This window comes from Balaenoptera physalus (assembly GCF_965194825.1).
Source record: "Balaenoptera physalus genome assembly, chromosome: 10".
Classification (NCBI taxonomy): Eukaryota; Metazoa; Chordata; class Mammalia; order Artiodactyla; family Balaenopteridae; genus Balaenoptera; species Balaenoptera physalus.
In genome coordinates, this window is record NC_138889.1 from 23,203,349 (window position 1) to 23,217,296 (window position 13,948).

Here is a 13,948-nt window from a genome sequence, read left to right on the forward strand (position 1 = left end):
CAGATTGCCAACAAACACATGAAAGAATGCTTGACATCATTAATCATTAGAGAAATGCAAATCAAAACTACAATGATATCACCTCACACCAGTCAGAATGGCCACCATCAAAAAATCTACAAACAGTAAATGCTGGAGAGGGTGTGGTGAAAAGGGAACCCTCTTGCACTGTTGGTAGGAATGTGAATTGATACAGCCACTATGGAGATCAGTTTGAAGGTTCCTTAAAACACTAAAAATAGAACTACCATGCGACCCAGCAATCCCACTACTGGGCATATACCCTGAGAAAACCATAATTCAAAAAGAGTCATGTACCACAATGTTCATTGCAGCTCTATTTACAATAGCCAGGACATGGAAGCAACCTAAGTGTCCATTGACAGATGAATGGATAAAGAAGATGTGACACATATATACAATGGAACATTACTCGGCCATTAAAAGAAACGAAACTGAGTTATTCATAGTGCGGTGGATGGACCTAGAGTCTGTCACACGGAGTGAAGTAAGTCAGGAAGAGAAAAACAAATACCGTATGTTAACACATATACATGGAATCTAAGGGGGGGAAAATGGTCATGAAGAACCTAGGGGCAGGACAGGAATAAAGACTCAGACCTACTAGAGAATGGACTTGACACGGGGAAGGGGAAGGGTAAGCTGGGACAAAGTGAGAGAGTGGCATGGACATATATACACTACCAAATGTAAAACCGATAGCTAGTGGGAAGCAGCCGCACAGCACAGGGAGATCAGCTCAGTGCTTTATGACCACCTAGAGGGGTGGGATAAGGAGAGTGGGAGGGAGGGAGACGCAAGAGGGAAGGGATATGGGGATATATGTATATGTATAGCTGATTCACTTTGTTATGAAGCAGAAACTAACACACCATTGTGAAGCAATTATACTCCAATAAAGATGTTAAAAAAAAATCTTACTAACAGCAAAAAAAATGGGGAATAAAGTCAATATTTTGTAATATATGTAAATGGAGTGTAACTTTTAAAAATTGTATAAAAAAAAAAAAGAATCTGCCTGCCAATATGGGGGACTCGGATTCGATCCCTGGTGCAGGAAGATCCCACGTGCCACAGGGCAACTAAGCCCGTGTGCCACAACTACTGAAGCCCGTGCGCCTAGAGCCCGTGCTCCACAACAAGAGAAGCCACCACAATGAGAAGCCCGTGCACCGCAACGAAGCGTAGCCCCCACTTGAAGAAACTAGAGAAAGCTCACTCACAGCATCGAAGACCCAACACAACCAAAAATAACTAAATAAATAAATAATAAAAAAGACTAGGAGCACACCATTGTAAAGCAATCATACTCCAATAAACATGTTAAAAAAAAAAAAAAAAGACTGGGAGACAAAAACCAAAATTAGGTTAAGCAGCAATAGTGGGTTAAGATATATGATGGAAATATCAGAAAGTACCTCAAATTTCGTTTCTTTAAATTATGATCTAAAGGAATTCACACTGATTGTGCATCAAAAAAGACCCTTTTTTAAAAAAATCAGAAAGTTTGTTTTAAAATATAGCTATCTGGGCCTCTACTTCAAAAGATTCTGAATTAGAATTGGCCGGAAGCTGGGCAAAGTTATTTTTAACAAGCTCCACTGGTGATTTTGATGTACTTTCAGGTTTAGGAACCTCTGCTATAGATCATATATTGATGTTTTACATATAATAAAAAGGATATCCTATTGTATTAAAGTGACATTCATTTTGATTTTTATCCCTAAATAAAAAACCTTTCTGAATTCTATCTTTATCTGAAAGATAACCTAGCTTTTAAAAATCGTGTACTCATAATTACAGTATTAACAGCATAGTACATATATTACCTACTGGGAAATATGGCTTTTTCATAAATATTATTTTTTAAAACCTAACTCTATATTAAAAGGATAGAAAATGCCACTGCTATTCATAAAGCAAATAATGGATTCCTTGTTTCCATAATAAACTTTCAAGAGAGTTTGTTCCCAATGGAAACTCATTGTTACTGACTAAAAATCCTCTTGGGGAGGAAAAAAAGTACCTTCATATATACTCTATATTGAGGATGCAAATTGTAGAGAAACAGACACAAAAGGATTTGCATTTAATCAAATCTAAAGCAAGTCATTTCAGAAGCATCACTACCGTGTACAGAAGCGTTTCCCATCAAGATCAGGCTGACCTTTCCAGGAGACCAGGCTCCCTTATCAAGCAAAATACGCCATTCACCAGAAATCCTACATTGCCAATAAGAAGGAAATTCACCAGAACCATCCAGAATGGAAAGTGGTGAGTCAATATCAATTACTTAAAACTTTTTTAAAACTTTAATAATCCTAATGTTTATTTTTAACATCACAAATGCATAACATAAAGCAAAGGACAAGAAGAAATATCCCTAACTCCAGCTAGAACATATACAGTAAAAGTATAAAAACACAGACCAGAGACCAACAACTTTGAACTCTTGGTAACATTTTCATAATTCTGTTGCATTTAATTATTAATTGTTGGATTTATTTTGCTGTTTCAAGTTCATGGAGGTATGTTTTCTGAAAGATCAATTCTATTGAACATTATTTTTATAAAATGAGAACTTGGATATTAAAGCATTCTCTTCCAGTGTAGCCAAATTTTATGTTAAAGGTAACAACTTCCAGTAAGCCCTCAATTATAAAGAAAGTGCAGGAGAAGAATCCACATTTATATAGAACTTGAAATATCTTTTATTCATGCATCTTGCTTTTAAGATTAAGGATGAAGGGCTTTCCACATACACACGGTAAGGAAGGGCTGTTATTTCATGAGTTCAAACTATATATAGATCTTTCTCAGTGTGTTCACTCTGAGGATACAAATGTTAGTGTCAACGTAGAGTAAACCCCTTTCAGGAACAAATTTGAGATTAAAAAGTTAGCATTTTAAATGTTAATAAGTGATGATAGAAGAAATATTCTTTAAACACTTTGTAAAGTGGCTTGAAAGAAAAATTAATATTTTTTAAAACACCACAGATCCTCAAAGATAAAAAGAGCCATAAGAGCATCTATCTTCTGCAGTATGGACCTGGTTATTGACAGAAGTGCTAAGTTTATGGATCCAGCTCTGAGGCTTAAAAAGTGGAAGAGGGGGGTGGCTATTGGGAGGAGCTTGTGGATGCCTATGGTATGGGCAAACCAAACTGCTACAAAATCCTCACATGTTAACTAATTTAGCCCCACTTCTTTAAAAATTTCAGTCTTTATTTCCAGTGTAAAATTTCCTAAGTAGTATATATTAATTAATATATTGAACATTTCAAGATTAATTGCTGAACTTGTCTTTCCCTGTATTCTCCTAGAGGCTTCCCATAATAAAACTAGCATAATATCATCTCCCCAGATCAAAAGTGGAACCACAAATGCTGAGCATCTAGTGGGCATAGATCAAGCACTATATTCCTACGTGGGGATCTGCCTCCTCTTGGGGAGAGGGTTCTCAGCCTCAGCAAGACAGACTGAGCTGGGTTGGTGGAGTAAGGAGAGGGGTACCTGCAGCCTCAAGGCTGGCACCTGAGCCAGACGGTGGTCCAAAACACTGTTTTGCCACTGACCTGTCCAGGACCTCATTCTTGGCACTTCCCTGACGGACAGAGAAATGGAACAAACGTGGGTGCTGTTCACCAATAATCCAAGATGTTTATTCTGCTCTTTCTTAAGTGAGAGTGTGCCTGTATTTCATACCATGAGGGACCACAATTCAGAGAGACATCGTCTATTATCTTAATTTTACCATTGTCTAATGACGTAACTCAAAATATGAATTGTTTTCTAAAGTTATAGGATTTTTCTTTTTTTTTTGTTTCGGACTGTCTCTTTATTCCCTTACCTTATGTAACAAGCACCTGCTCAGAGACTCTAAAGAATTTAAAAGGAAGAAAATGTATTACAGAGACTGTCATCAAAAGTAGTAAAATAAGGTGTTTCAAATGTCATAAATATATTTGATATTTCATAACTAAAAACAGTTGAGGAATCTCCTACATTTTAAATAGCCAATTTCAGAATGTATGAGTTTGATCTGATGGAGAAAAGATGTAATTTTCAGAAACAACATTAAAGCAGCAGCATCATTAAATCTACTGTGGACCACATTCTTCTTCAAAGTTAACAGGAATGTGGAGAGGGCACGACTGAGACAGTTTGCTGCGTGTACACAGACACGATACGACAGCATGAATTTTTTCCCCAAATTCAAAAGGATAAATGGATTCTTATTAATATATTTGCTTGTGCTTTCTCTCTGGAAACACATGTCTGTTTTCTCAACAACTGATCTGAATGCAAGTTTGTATCTAGGGTATTTGAATAAAAACTCTTAAGCATCTCCTCATTTATGCAGGTGTGGATTCTTTAAATAGACACAGTGAACAAGGGGAAATACATTTGGATGTAGGAATACTAGCAACATTTTTAAACTCTAAATATCACTTCTCTTTAAAAAAGGAGGATAAGGTAAGTTAAGGAACTTTCAGAATTCCCAAAAATAGGAAGAATAATACAGATAATAGTTTAAGGAATTTTTACTAGTTTCCATCTCTTAGTTAAAATGTATTTTAATCCACCTTATATGCTGTGTAAAATGCATTTGCTTTTTTGTATCTACTTCAGAGCCTGGTTTATCTCCATTGTCCCTGTTTTCTTACCACCCATGCTGAAGCCCCAGAGAAAGGGTTTCTTCCCCACCTCTTATGAAACTGCTCTCTCCCACATTCTAAAGATCTCCAGTTTTCCAAACCCTATGGTATTTCTATGTCTTCATTTTCCTCAAATTCTCTAAGGCACTTTCTTTACCCCACAAGTACTTATTGAGCACCTACTAGGCGCCGGATACTTGACACCACCTCTTTCTCCATGCCTAATGTCTACAAGGCCTTTCTCCCTCCACCATTATTCCTCCTTCTTTACACTCCCTCTTTCCTTCACTTCCCTGTTGCTACCACTCTGCTGTGTCACATACCTACATCTCTGCCCCCTGCTCCCCACTTCTGCCCTGACCTTCCTTGGCCCCTTACTTTCCCTGGGCATCAGAACTATAGCCTTTTCCTAAAGGGCTTCTACTCCTTTCTGCTACAAAGTCTTCCTTGGAGAACTTTATTTCCATAGCTCTAGTTATCATAGTTTTATAGATGTTTCTTAGATGTATAGTTCTAACGCTGGTCAAAGTTCTCGTCTATCTATATGATGATTTCACTTGATTAAGCCACCACAACCTCAAAGTCAGCATATTCAAAACTGAACTCTTCTTTCCACATCAAAACCAACCCTCTTCCCTGTCTTCTTGATTTCTCTTCTTAATCATGGTAGTCTTTTTTATTGTGTGTGTGCATGTGTATGTGTTTGTGTTCTTTTGAAAGAGACCTTTAAGATTCCTTAAATCTGCCCTTCCCTTGTCATTTCCAATGTTTCTGGTTAGCTTCTCACTGTTTTATCATTTTCCATCCTCTCTGCTTCCTCATCCTCAACCCATCCTAAGAGGTGCCCTCAGATTAATCTTCCAAAAAAAATTCCAAATCTTCCTAAATATGATAAAGTCACAATATAGCCCTGGTCAAAAACATTAGTGGTTTCCATTACCGACAATATAAAGTATAAATTTTTACAGCCTGATTTTCAAGACCTTCAACATTTCCATTATTCTCAACCAAAAAAAAGGATACTTTCAGCAAATATTTACTGAAGGACTACTAAGTGCCAGGCACTGTTCTAGGCATTGGCACTTAAGATGTTTCAGTGAGTAAAAACAAGCAAAGATCCCTACCCTCGTGGAACTTACATTCTAGCAAGGAAAAAACAGACAATAACCAATAAACTTAATAAATAAAGAAATTATATAGGACATTATAACGTGACAAGTACTACATAGAAAGAAAAAGTAGAATAGGGTAAAGGGGAATAGAGATGTTTTATGGGATGCTGTAACTTTAAATGTGTTCTCATTGAGAAAATGACTTTTGAGCCAAATTTTGAAGGAGACAAGGACATTTAGTCATGTGGATAACTGGAGGAAGAATATTCCAGATAGAGTGGACAGCCAATGCAAAGTCCTAAGGCAGAAGTGGTGTGGTTGATGCATTTCAGAAACTGGCTGGAGTACAATAGAGTGTTATGAGATGAGATCAGAGGTGTCGTGGAACAAGGTTATGTAGGACCATTGTAAGGACCTTGGCTTTTACCCTGAGTTAAATGGGGAGCCATTGTATGGTTTTGAGAAGAGGAGTGAGGCAATTGGGCTTTCTTTTCAAAAGAATCACTTTGGCTGCTGTGTTGAGATACACTGGGGATGGGGGAAGAGTGGAAGCAAAGAGATCAGTTGGAGGGCTACTGCAGTATCTACATGAGAGATGACATTCGATTTTACCTGGATATCAGCAGTGGAGCTGGAGAAAAGTCAGCAGATTCTGGCTCTATTTTATAGATGGCACCATCAGGAACTCCTAAAGGATGGGTTGTGAAGTATGAGAGAAAAGAGAGGAACTAAGAATGACTTTATAGCTTTGGGATTGGGCAACCAGAAGGATGCAGTTGCCATCGACTAATAGGAAGGTTTCAGATAAGCAAATATAGAGGGAAGGACAGAGTTCAGATTTGGACATGTGGAGTTTGAAATGTCTACTAGACATCGAAGTGAAGATGGACATCCAAGTCTAAAGTCCAGGATAGGTCTGGTCTAGGGATAGCCATCTGAACTTCATCTATATATTGATGGCATTTAAATCCATTAACTCCAATTACCCTCATTCCTTTCCCTTCCTACACATGCCTTGCTCTTTCCGACCTCTGCTTTTGCTCATGCCATGCCTGATGTCTACAAGGCCTTTCTCCCTCCTCCTAACCTATCCACATCTGTCTGAATCAAGACTAAATCCCATCCCTTCCCACAAAATTTTCATCAACAAACCAAAGTATACTCTTCCTCCTCCCTTAATCCTTCACATGTGAATGTCTTATTTCTCTCACTAAAAGAAGATGTCTTTAAGGACATCTGTTATATGTTCTAAACTTATTTTGCATCCCCTGTGGCATATAGCCCCACATTTTGCACTAGAGTTGGTGCCAACTGGTACATAAGACTGATTGTTTTATGGCAAAACTTCAGAAGTTGTGATCTGCTTATTTGCCATCTCATGAACTTTATCCATTAGTCACCATGTGGTTATTTGTTAAACTTATTTAGAATAGGTATATTTCCTCTAGGCTTTTTGGCATACACATAAAAGCATAAATGGATAATTCAGATTGAAGCCACCAATTAAAAAGCCCTTCGGAAAAAGTGAAACCAAGACTGTCTGCAAACACACAAAGGATCAACCTGGACCTCTTCAACGTCCACCCCAATCTCCTTCTCAGACCTAAGTCCACACCCACGATCAATCAGCCAGCTAGGAATGCCTAGGTTAGAGTTGGCCCCCACTTCCAGAGGAAACTTACAAAGTCCCTACTCTTATGTATATCTTTGGTCCTCAAACTTCAGAGAACATCAGAATCACCTAAAGGGCTTGTTAGAACACAATTGCTGGGCCCACCCCTAAAGTTTCTGATTCAGTACATCTGGAGCAGGACCTGAAAATCTGCATTTTTAACACATTCCTAGCCGATGCTATTGTTCCTGGCCCAAGATTCACACTCTGTGGATCACTGGTGTGTATTCTCACTTGGACTTTTCTGTCTGGCTTTGACTCCTGCCTTGTTCTGACCTTTAGTGCCTGAGTCACTCTCCTACTCCAGGCGGCTGGAACGGGCACTAGAGATGTCTGACCATACCACCGGGCCACCACCCCTCCCCTGCCCTTCTTTATTCCGGGCTCAAAGGTTGAGAGCCAACTTGTGTCCTTGACCCCAATTTCTCTCTCCCCCTTCAAGATCTCCTTTCATCATTTTCTCCCTCTTCCCTAAATCTTCAGTCCCTCCCTCTTCCTGTTCAAATATCCTCAAATATCTCCTATCCACAAATTCATTAAATAGATATAAAAACATAAGCAAACCTCTCCTTGTCCCTGTAATTGTCTCCAATGATCATCCAATCTCTTGCTTCCCTTCCTCATTCAAACTTCAAGAAGAAATGGTCTCCCTCCCTGTCTCCACCTCTGCCCTTGACGTTACCACCTGGCTTCCAGCTAACGCTTCCAAAATTGCTCTTGCTAAGACAACACCAACCACTGAATTGAAAGCAATGGATGCTTTGCTGTCCTTATCTTCCTGAACAATTCTGCTGTATCTCATTCTTTTTCCTTCTTTCTTGAAATCCCTTCCCTTGAATTCTGTGATGCCTCATTCCCCTGTTTTTTTCTGGTTCTTCTCCAACTATTTCTTCTTCATTAGGGTTCTCTCCTTCTCCTCAGACAACACTTCAAATGTGGATGTTCCCCAGGCTTCCATCTTTAACCATCTGGTCCAGAGCTTCCCAACCAGTGTGTCAGGAATCAGCATTGTAGGAGGTCCCAGGATATTGATCTCAGCCGTTGAGAGTAGCCTGGCCTATTTATCCCAATATGCCAGACGCATAAGTTTTCCGTGAGTGCCATTGTTATGACTCTACCTTTCAAACATTCCAAGAGAGTTCATTCTCTTTCCTGGTTTCCTTACTATCAACATTATGATGGCTCTGAAACTTATATACCCAGACCAATCCCATGGTGGAAACCTGAGAATCAGCCTTGAATCTTCCCTCTCCTTTCCCTCCTACATCTAAATAATTTCCAAATCTGTCCTCTCCTTGCCCTCCTATCAACCACGACTCAGACCCCACTATCTCTTGCCTGAATTATCCTAGAATCCTCCTGACAGTTCTCCCTGTGGCTTTGTGATTCTTAAATCGAAATCCACCCTCATACAGCTGCTAGAAAAGTCTGTCTAAAATGCAAATCTAACCACACTACTCCCATGCTTGGAAGCCTCCAATGGCTCACTGCACACAGGATGAAGTCCAGACTCCTTCGCCTACAAGAAACTTCATGACTGCGCCCTGATCATTTCCTTTCCCCAGGCTGTTTCTCCCTCCTTCTGTTCTTACCTCCAGGACTTTGCCCATGCTGCCCTCTATACCTGGAATGTTCTTACCCATTTACCATCATACACACCACTTACCTCCGCTATCACCTTGCCTTCCCTAACTCCTTCCCCACCCTCAAGAGAAATTGACACATTCTGTGTTTTTCTGAGTATTCTATTCAGGCATACTTTTTGTTGTACTTTGCACATTTGCATTATAATTATTTTTAAGTATTTCTCTCCTCCCACTAGATGGCATGTTCTTTTGTATTCCCAGCTCTGACACAATGCCTGACACATAAAAAATACTCAATAAATTATCGATGAATAAATGTGGTCTTAGGCTTTTCCCAAAAAATAAGGCATCACACACAATTCTAAGAGCAACACTTAGATTCCTTTGGAAAAAACATTAAGATCATTTAGCTTTAAATTTGAGGCTGATTTGAAAGAGATACTTAAGCCTCTTTAATTAAAAGATATACAGGCCATATCCTGTCAAAATAAGACCCAAAGGATCAGTCAAATAATTCTGTTTTGCTGAAATCAGGTTGCATGTGGCTTTATTTGAATTGAATAATAAATTGTCTTGGAGACTAGTTTTTTTTTCTCTCCTTCATTTTGTACAGGAACTTTGTATTTAACTTGGTACTTTTCACAACATTTTCATATGCATGTCTTATATAACTCTGCAGTTCAGTTTCAGAGAGATTATTATACCCATTTTACAGATGAAGAAAACAGGGCTGAGAAATTGTGATTTTCCCAAGTCAGTGGCTAATATGTAAAAGATGGAATAGTGTTTCTTTCACTTAACTTGGATCAGTTTCTCTCAAGGACCAGGAGATAGGACTAAATGACCTGTGTTGAAGCCACTTCAAATTCAAGTCTATCATTCTAATGAGAAAATAGCATCACAATATTAGCCCTGGACAGGTTAACCTACTTATAGTATCCACATTTGATTGTTACTATTCCATTTGCTTAAGTCCCAGGAGACTACAGCAAACGAGTGTATCAAGGTGTGAGAGTGAAGCACACAGTCAAAGATCTACTGGCAGAAAAACGATCCAAGCAGACAAGTAACTCAAGATTTAATGTAAGTCTCAGTTTAATACATTCTGAAGTCTTTGGGGGTTTAAGTCCTTTTAAGATTAGTTATCTTCACACCAATCTCTCACATCTTGAGTCTGATATTCTCCACAGCAAAGCCCCCCTTTAACTGGCACACACTATATAATTACTAGTATTAACATTATGGCACATCTGTCAATCTATAAGCAAGGATTCCAAGAGCTCTGTGAACTTATTGGCTGGCTACTTCAGCTAATGGATATGAAATGATGATGAGTCCTGACTTTTTCATTTCTGCCAGTCATGAACTACCAAAGGCTCAGTTGGTGGGAATAATGCTGACCTTCACCCACATGTTATTCTAAATCTGATAGAGACAGCTTCTAAACATCTTCTCTGTAACATGCAAAATCAGATTTTAAAAATCTTAGTAGGAGTTGTCTTAAGTCTAAAATCTTTATCTGACATCCTTGTCTTTATAAGTAGCTCCGCTCTGTACCTAAAATGTTCAAGTAGTTACACCCAAATCTCCAATAATGATTCTTGAATGGAAATAGCAGTTGGCTATCAAGTTATGTATATAATTACTCACCTGCATTGCTGGGGGCAGGACACGAGAGCAGATGACCAGGAATAAAGGAGGTGACCACATTCAGCACTGAGCACAGGGGCTGGTACACAGTGGGAACTGCTTCTTACAGTGTGCTCTGCCCAGAACGTCAGCACCATATTCAACACTGCTCCAAACTCAAACTTCTGGGACTTGTTTCAAATGAACCAACTCCAGATTCAATTTCCTCCCATCCAAGAACATCCTTTATTTGCACATTTTTTGGCTTTCCTTTCTTTTAAACCACCTCCTCTCTTCTAGTTCAACAAATGGAGCTTAGTTGATAAAGAGAAATCTGAATAATTGGCTCCTTGTCTGCTCCTAGTGCCGTGTTTCTCCTCATGCTTCTTCAGAATCATCTGGAATGTGAGTTAAAAATATCCATACAAATCTAGTCTCTTGCGAGAAAGAGAGAGAGGAAAAAAGAAAGAGACAGAGAATTCAATCTACTCTAAGTGAACTATAGCGGCATGGATGTAACGTGGATTGCTTGGCCACTGCTATGGCTAGAATTGTGAAACCTGCAAAAGTTCCAGGCATACTGTCAGTTGGGAAGACAAGAGACGCAATGAGGATAACTTCATAGTCAAGGAACAAATAGTCTATCTGCCCCATGTGAGGCTATAATTCCCTCCTCGGCAATGTCATCCATACACACATACAGTGATAGGGCACCGTGCCAGATGAAATTACATAACAAGACAAAGAGGCACCTATCCTAATGGTGGATGGAAATATATTTTTTATTTAAAAATTACCTAACATGATTTCTTACTTAAGCTCTGCGACTATCAAAGAGTGTGTTTTCTCTATTTTTTGATGCTTTTACTTTTTAAAAGATGTAACACTATAAACATAATTAATAATAAGTCATATTATTTGATTTAATTTTAAAATGCAAATTCCTGGTCCCTGTTCCATGTCTACTAACATAGAGTTATTGGTCTGGGGGCAGGGAATGGTCATTCTTAACAAGCTCCTTGGGTGATTTCTTTGCACATCATAATATGAGAACTTTACCACACAGCAAAGAGCAACTGTCAAAACCCCACACATAACCAAGGTTCTTATCTCTACCCAGATTAGAAGTTGCTGAGCTATTGCTACTGGCCCAGTGACACTGCAAATGTTATACAAAAGTGGGTACAGGAAACATGTGATACATGGTCTGTGCCATTAAACAACAAATAACCTGGTGGAAAGGAAAACACTTATACATTTAAAAAATACAAGATCATATAACCAAGCACTACACTGAATGCTGAAGACAAAAGACCAGGCAGCATAGCCATGTGTTATGAAGATTGGAATACTATTTACATAAGCACAGTTTAAAGTGTACTTCCTGTGTGTTATCTCATTCGATAGACACACTACTCCTATGAGATTGATGTTGACATCGTTCTCCATTTTACAGATGAAAAAGTTGAGAACAAAAGAAGGGAAGGGATTGTTTGCAAGTTGCAGTTAACAAGTGGCAGGTCTTCTGACTGCCAATTCCATATCCCTTCTAAAGGGAAAGATCAATGTGGACTGGAGTAGAGTCATTTCTGATTCATGCTGTCTTCATCTGTTTGGGCTGTCATCACAAAATACTACAGACAGGGTAGTTTATAAACAGCATACATTTATTTCTCACAGTTCTGGGGGCTTGATGTCCACATTCAGGTTGCCAACATGGTCAGGGTCTCGTGAAGGCCCTTTTCTGGGTTGCAGAATTCTCATTGTATCCTCACATGATGGGAGGGCATAGGGAGCTCTCTAGAGCCCTTTTATAAAGGCACTAACCCCATTCATGAGGGTTCCACCCTCATGACCCAGTTGCCTCCCAAAGGCCCCACCTCCTAATACAATCACATGGGGCCTTAGGATTTCAACGTCAATTTGGGTAGGACACAAACATTCAGACCACAGCACATGCAAACAAAGGAAATGAAAGCATAAGAAAATATCATCATATAGAAAGGACTGGAAAGGTGCAAACCAGCTCTAACTATGGTCGTTCTTCTCAGGTATCAGGTACACAGGCAATATGAACTCAACCGTAACTTCCTGTTCTCACATATTACTCAGTGTCTCACTGCTAGTATCTTACTCTCGTCCTCATTTCAAAGACCTTTTAAATTTGGGTAATTAAATGCATATAGTCCCACTACATGGTTATTTGGACTTTAGGTATCTCCATGAATTGATTTTACTGTCTACTTCTTTCATCTCAACCACTATTCTAGAAAATCCCAAGAAAGACATCATATTAGTTAATCACTGACTCTCAAGGACTTTTTCTGTTCCTGTGGCAAACACAACTCAATGAGCAGGAATCATGGAAAATCACATTACTGGCAGCACTTACAGGGCTCTAATGGCATGAGGAATGCAGACACTCCCTACCCCTTTTCATCCCAGTTCACTAGGTGACAATGTGTCTGATATCTTGGGTAAGTTTAGATAGGAAAGCCATCCTTAGACGTGTTCAAAATTTGCTACTGATAACATGAGTAATAACCAGTCAAAGGGTAACTGGAGGAGATTGGAGGCCCTACCACACTGTTTTACCATAGATATTGCCCTAAGCCAAAAAATGGACCCCCAGAGATCCTACATCAAATCCCTGAAACATGTGAATGTTGACTTAAATGGCAAAATATGTGATTAAGTTAAGGATCTTGGGTGGATCTTCCACTTACCCTGGAAGAGGTGATCCCTAAATGCAATCCCATGTACTCTTTTTTTTTTTTTTTTTTTTAATGTGGAAGAATTGTGGTTTTTTTGGTTTTGTTTTTGTGGGGTTTTTTTAACATCCTTATTGGAGTATAATTGCTTTACAATGGTGTGTTAGTTTCTGCTTTATAACAGAGTGAATCAGCTATATATATACGTATATCCCCATATCTCCTCCCTCTTGCGTCTCCCTCCCACCCTCCCTATCCCACCCCTCTAGGTGGTCACAAAGCACCAAGCTGATCTCCCTGTGCTATGCGGCTGCTTCCCACTAGCAATCTATTTTACATTTGGTAGTGTATATATGTGTTAGCATACAGTATTTGTTTTTCTCTTTCTGACTCACTTCACTCTGTATGACAGACTCTAGGTCCATCCACCTCACTACAAATAACTCAATTTTGTTTCTTTTTATGGCTGAGTAATATTCCATTGTATATATGTGCCACATTTATAAGAGGGAGTTTTGAGAGACACACAAAAGAGGAAGAGGCCACGTGACCAGGGA